This window comes from Bos indicus x Bos taurus, chromosome 11 (genome assembly GCF_003369695.1).
Source record: "Bos indicus x Bos taurus breed Angus x Brahman F1 hybrid chromosome 11, Bos_hybrid_MaternalHap_v2.0, whole genome shotgun sequence".
Classification (NCBI taxonomy): Eukaryota; Metazoa; Chordata; class Mammalia; order Artiodactyla; family Bovidae; genus Bos; species Bos indicus x Bos taurus.
This window is the reverse complement of record NC_040086.1, coordinates 106,116,581-106,122,580: the sequence shown is the minus strand read 5'-3', so window position 1 is coordinate 106,122,580 and position 6,000 is coordinate 106,116,581.

The window sequence follows — 6,000 nt, the reverse complement described above, 5'->3', positions numbered from 1 at the left end:
GCTGTGTCGTAACTCCTTGTCTTTCTTCTGGTCCTGTGTACCTCTTCTCGGTGAGCATGTGCCACATGGTGGGGCACTTCCATCTTGTCTGATGCCCCTCTTAGGCCCAGGGCTTCCTGAGAACAGGAATCCAGGCCCCACGACTCTCCACGACTCTCTGATGCCCGGAGGTGCTCACTGCTCACCTGCACGGTGACTGAAGGCTGTGGCTCCCCCGTCAGGCTTGCAGGGCCATCTGGGCCTCATCTCAGGCACTGTCTGTGCTGTGGGGGAGCAGCTTTCACTCCAAGAAAGCCCCCCACGCTCTTGTTGCAGAGACAGGCTCTGGGAGGCACGGGTGTCAGGGGTTGCGGCTCCGGGCTCTACAGGAGCAATGGTCGTGGTGCGCGGACTTAGCTGCTCCACGGCGTATGGGATCTTTCTGGATCGAACCTGTGTCTCTTGCATTGGCAGGCAGATTCTTTACCACTGAGTCAGCAGGGATGCCTGAGATTACACATTTCTGATTTCTGCCAATATTGCTGAGGCCCAAGGACCGTTAAAGAATCAAAAAACACCCAAGAGCAGCCGGGCCGCTTGTCTTACACACATGGAAGCCGACACCAGCGGAGCGGGTAGATGGTGTCCCTCGGCGCATGGCACAGCTCGGGCTGGGATCCTCACTCCACACCCAGGGTCTCTCCTGAGCCCACCGCTTCCTCCCCCAGGTCAGAGGAGAGCACCGGGACCCACATCAGGCCTCTCAGGGCCTGTGACCCTCTGGAGGTGTGGCTGAGTGTCTGGGGGTCAGACAGAGCCTTTATCAGAGGGGCTGAGAGGGGCGGGAGCTCGGCAGGCTCCTCTCCTGTGGCCCAGCTGCGTCTTCTGCAGGCCCACTTTCTATTCCTCACGGTGACCAAGAATGTATAGCTTCCCAAGGAGGGCCCTTCCATATTTTAACAAGTGTAGTGAAGGGTCCTTCCTGTCATTGTATATTTTATTTGCCACCAGAGCTTTGAACAAGCAGTGACACACTCCGTCAAGCCCTCATGTAATTGTAGACACTTCCAAGGAGGGTTCAAGATAAAACTTAAAAAAAAAAGCTCCTAGGCAACTGAACCACTTGAGCTGTGACATAAAATCATTTCCTTTAATCTAGTTTATTCACTGTGGATAGCACTCCAAAATAATACTTTAAAAGTCATCATGGTCTTTTGGCCTTTATTTCTGAAGGTCTTTGCTGGTGGGCCCCATTTGTCTGAGGAGATCGGTATATGAACATGAAACAGCATCATTTCCAGTCTTTTGAAAGTTGCCATTTTCCTCTTCTCTGCAAGGGAAACACCACCTCGGCTCACCCCACAGTTATTTCACACTGTCAGGAATCGAGGTCAAAAAAGCCCCTGTGCTGTACTCATAAGTATGACTGGATCCCTGAGAAACCAGCCCAGCTAATCTCCACCCTCAGGAGCTTTAACACCTTGCTACTCAACGTGCAGCCAGGGGTCTGCAGGAATTGGTGTTTCCTGGGAGCTTGTGAGAACACAGAACCCCAGGCCTATCCCATCACTGCATCAGAGGCCGTAAGTATCCTTTACATCACTGAGAGGAAGGGGAGACTGCAGACCCTGAGGCAAAGCTCAGTGCTTCATCTTTCTCAGCAATTATGAGAGCGCATATCATCCTTCATTTTTTTTTTTTTTTAACTGATGCATAGTTGACATATCCCTTCATATTCATTTTGGATGAGCAACACAATGACTCAATATCTGTATGTATTGTGAAATCATCACCATGATGAGTCCATCTCATGTCCATCATCTCACATTGCTACATCTTTTGTGTGTGCCTGATGAGGACTTTTTAGATCCACTCTTTTAGCAACTTTCAAATATACAAAATAATTTTAAAAAATAGTATTATTAGCTATAGTTGCCATGCTACACATGATGATCCCATGAGTTATTTTCTGTAACTGGAAGTTTGTACCTGTTGACGACCTTCACCTACTTCACACACCCCCACAGCCCACTTTCTGCAAACACCAATCTGTGCCTTGTATTGAGGACCTTGGTGCTTTGCTTTTTATTTTATTTATTTATTTTTTTAAGATGCCACATGTAAGTGAGCTCACCCTTTTTCTGTGCACCTGTAAGACTAGTGCAGGTCTTAGTAGGTCCTGGATCTCTTACCCTCTCAACATTCCATGTGCAATCTTGGGCTGCTGTGTGAGAATGATCATTCAGTGGATGGTAAACTCGGTAAGATGGGAATGTGATCTCCTCCCACCGCCTGTCATGGGGCAGATTCTCCCAGCCCTGGTGTGTGGCTCTGGGGCACTTCTACTCCATATCAGTAAAGTGTGTGATCATTCAGTAATGACTCTGTTTCCAACAATCATGATAATGGACATCACCTTTGATAAACGCTTCATTAATTAGAGCAACTGCTGTTTGGAAACACAAGTCCAGGCTTGAATCTTTCCCTTTGAAATATCAAACATCTGGCAGGAAAACAACTCCCTGGGAGACTTTCCCCCAGATTTTAGTCACAGAGACAGCAAACCATGAAAATTTCACATGTTCTATAGGCCTTTACAGAAGGTTGCTTTTACATTAATTAAACCACAGGAGTGGGTTTGAACCTGCCCTAATCCTAGGTGATGCAGAACTGACTTCTGTAACTCAGGGAACATTAATTGTGCTCTTGGAATCTATGGACAGATAGGAATGAGAATTTACCCATATAAAAAGCCACCAGCAAAGATCTTAACCCTTTCTCAAATTCTAATTGCAGGTATGGCTGGCAGAGTTTTGCCCTGAATATTTCCCATTTTAGAGATTGTTAAAAGCTTTGAAAAAGTGAAATTCCCATGTGGAGGACCTCTTGTGTTTCTAGAGTACAAGTTTCAACCTGATTGATTAGTCCCCCCAGAGGGACCTGGGGTGAGGGAATTAAAGCCAGTTGATCATCAATCCCTTTCCAGTGTCAGTATTTACCGGAAGATAAAGACTACCACAAGTTACCTTCTCCATTGTCCAAGCATGGCTAGTTCCTAGACCTTCAGAGATAACACTTGGTTCTTTGGCTACAGTGCTTTAGTACCCAGGAAACTATGGCCAAGTGCATGACTATGTGATTTTGGTGGCTGTTCTCTGACCTGTGTAACTGGAGAAAGATCACAGAAATTATGCAGATTGTTTTATGTGTGTACCAAGCAGCTGTTGCTTTTAACTCTTTCATCCACAGCCTAATCTTGAATCTCAAGTTCAGTACAACGAATGTTCAACCAAATATCTAGGAGCAAATGGAACAGGCTGAGGGTGAGCCTAAAGATTAATACATGTCAGAGCTGATGAACATTAGTGATTACCTACTCCAGTCTCCAAATCCTCTGAAGATGTGTGACGTCTCCAGATCATCCCAGAGCCAGGCCCCTCCCAGCACACCTCCGTCACTCATCCTTCAACCATCCATTCAACAGTGACTGAGAATCAACTCGTGTCAGGAGCCAGGAAAGAACCGTGAGCAAGACACAGCCCCGCTCTCGCAGAGTTTTCAGTCCAGCAGGAGATTACATGAGAACTGGCAATCTGATGAATGTTACAGAGGGTGAATGCAGGTGCTCTGAGAGCTGATGGAAGGGTGAGGGAAGACTCCCCTGAACAAGGAGTATTGAACATGAAGATGAAATGATGGGGAGCTGGTGGAACAAGGGGTAGGGAGAAGAGCTCCCCAGACAGGAGGAACAGTGTATATAAAGCAATGACTCAGGGGAAAACATGGTGCCAGGCCCTAAAAGAAGTCCAGGATGGCAGGGAGATTAGAGTGCAGAGAAACACCGAGGTCACTCATGGAAGGTCCTGGACTCTTGGGCCTGGTGGTAGTGAGACATTACTGAAATTTTTAATGAGGATTTGGGTTTTTATTTTTTAGTTATATTTTCTGCTGTAGGAAGGATAGGTTGGAAGGAATGCAGAGAGACCGTTTGGGGGCAGGGGACAGGCAGAGATGGAAAATTTGACAAATCCAGGCAGAAAAGGGTGGGAGATTCAATTAAGGGGTGACATTTGAGACAGAAAGTAGAGTGAACATCACTCTGAGAGCTCGATTCAGCTTGACCATTCTCCTGAGAGGTTTTCCTGGTGGCTCGGATGGTACAGAATCCACCTGCAATGGGGGAGACCCGGGTTCCATCTCTGGGTTGGGAAGATCTCCTGGAAGAGGGCATGGCAACCCACTCCAGTATTCTTGCCAGGAGAATCCCCACGAACAGAAGAGCCTGCAGGGCTACAGTCCATGGGGTCACAAAGAGACACAACTTAGCAACTGAGTAGCAACTGAGTACACAGGCTCAGTGTTCACTCTGGCTGAGATCACTGAGAACAATGTAACCAGTACATCTGCCTACAGGAGGTTTGTTTCAAGAACAAAATTCACAATGTAATGTGAATTAACTTCACATTAATTTGTAATGGGAACAAAATTCACAATGTTTCTAAAGTATAGCTCTCAGCATATGTGTTCAAACAAACAAGCAAACAAAAAACCTACCCTATTTCTACAGTGGAGGTGGGCAAACTTTTATAAAGATCCAGAGAGTAAGTATTTGAGCTTTGCCATATGACATCTGTTGCATCCTCTCAGTTCAGTCATTATATCCAAGAAGCACCACAGATAAAAAGTACATGAAAGAGCCTGTTTCAAGAAAACACTGCTTATAGACCATGAAATCTGGATGAATATGAGTATAATGAATATAATTTTCATGCTGCAAATATTATCCTTAAGAATTATTTTCAACCATGTAAAGATATAAAAACCATTTTTAGCTTTCAGGCCCTACCAGCACAATCTGGGAGTGGAATTTGGTCCATGGGGCGTAAGATGCAATGGCCTATTCTATCCATTTATAGTGGATTCTCCCACCCATAGGGACCACCATTCCAAAACAGAGTGATTGAGCTATGTGCTGTAACTATGAAACCTATAATCAAAAATCAAAACCCAAATTACCAAAAAGCTGCCTGAGGAGTGAGGGGTTCAAGTCCTCCCCCTCCCCAGATGCTCCCCGGCCCTCCACCTCCCGCTCATGCGTGGCCGCCTTGTTACTGCCAAAATCTCACCTTTCTCTGCCCACCAATGCCCAATTAAAAAATATGGAGACGGGATTTTGGAGGAAGTAGACGGCTTTACTCCTCAGCTGGCCGAGGGGGCACACAGCAGGCTAGCACCCCAGGAACAGTGCCCTGTCCCCAGCTGGGGGACCTGAGAGACTGTACACAGCCGGGGTCTCCCGGGTCCCTCAGCCTGCCACCTTCCTTCCGAAATGCAAACAGCCCTACAAGGGTGCAGGGAGAGCAAAAATGCAGTACAGGATGAAAATTACGTAGAATTAGGGGCTTCTGGTTACACACGCTACAGGATAGTAACACTTCAAGTAAAACTAGGAGCGAATAACTCTGACGACCGGTCATGTTTCTTCTCTAGGCTTCGCTGTTTACTGTCCTTGTTCTCAGGTGAGGAAACACTTCGTTTCTATTTTTGCTGCAACAACCTCATCTGTGCGTCCCCAGCCTCCAGCAGGGAGTGAAGCTGTGCTGTCAGGTACCCCCTTTTCTGCTGCGCGCTGGCGCCCATCAAGTTTTGAGCAGCAGTTACTTGCTGGGCAGAGTTCCTCGCCCATCAAGTCGTCAGTACCTGCTGAGGCTCCCAGAGGGACAGCAGCCGCCTTTCCAGCCCCAGCCCTGGAGCTGGAGTCCAGCCCTGAGAGTCTGCCTCTCTGACAGCTGATGACCAGCCGAGGCGGGCAGTCTTCTGTGCTCCGCGCACCCACAGAGGGTCGGGCTCAGACCTGCCCTTCAGGCTCACCGCCAACTGTGTGGGTAAAGGTGGCGGTTCAAATCACCAACCGCCTTATTTTGGCCAGGGAAAGAACGCCTTCTACAAAACATTTATAAAGAACCTTTCTTCTGCCCAGGGTGGGAAATCTGGGTTCTTTCACACCAGAGACATGGATCA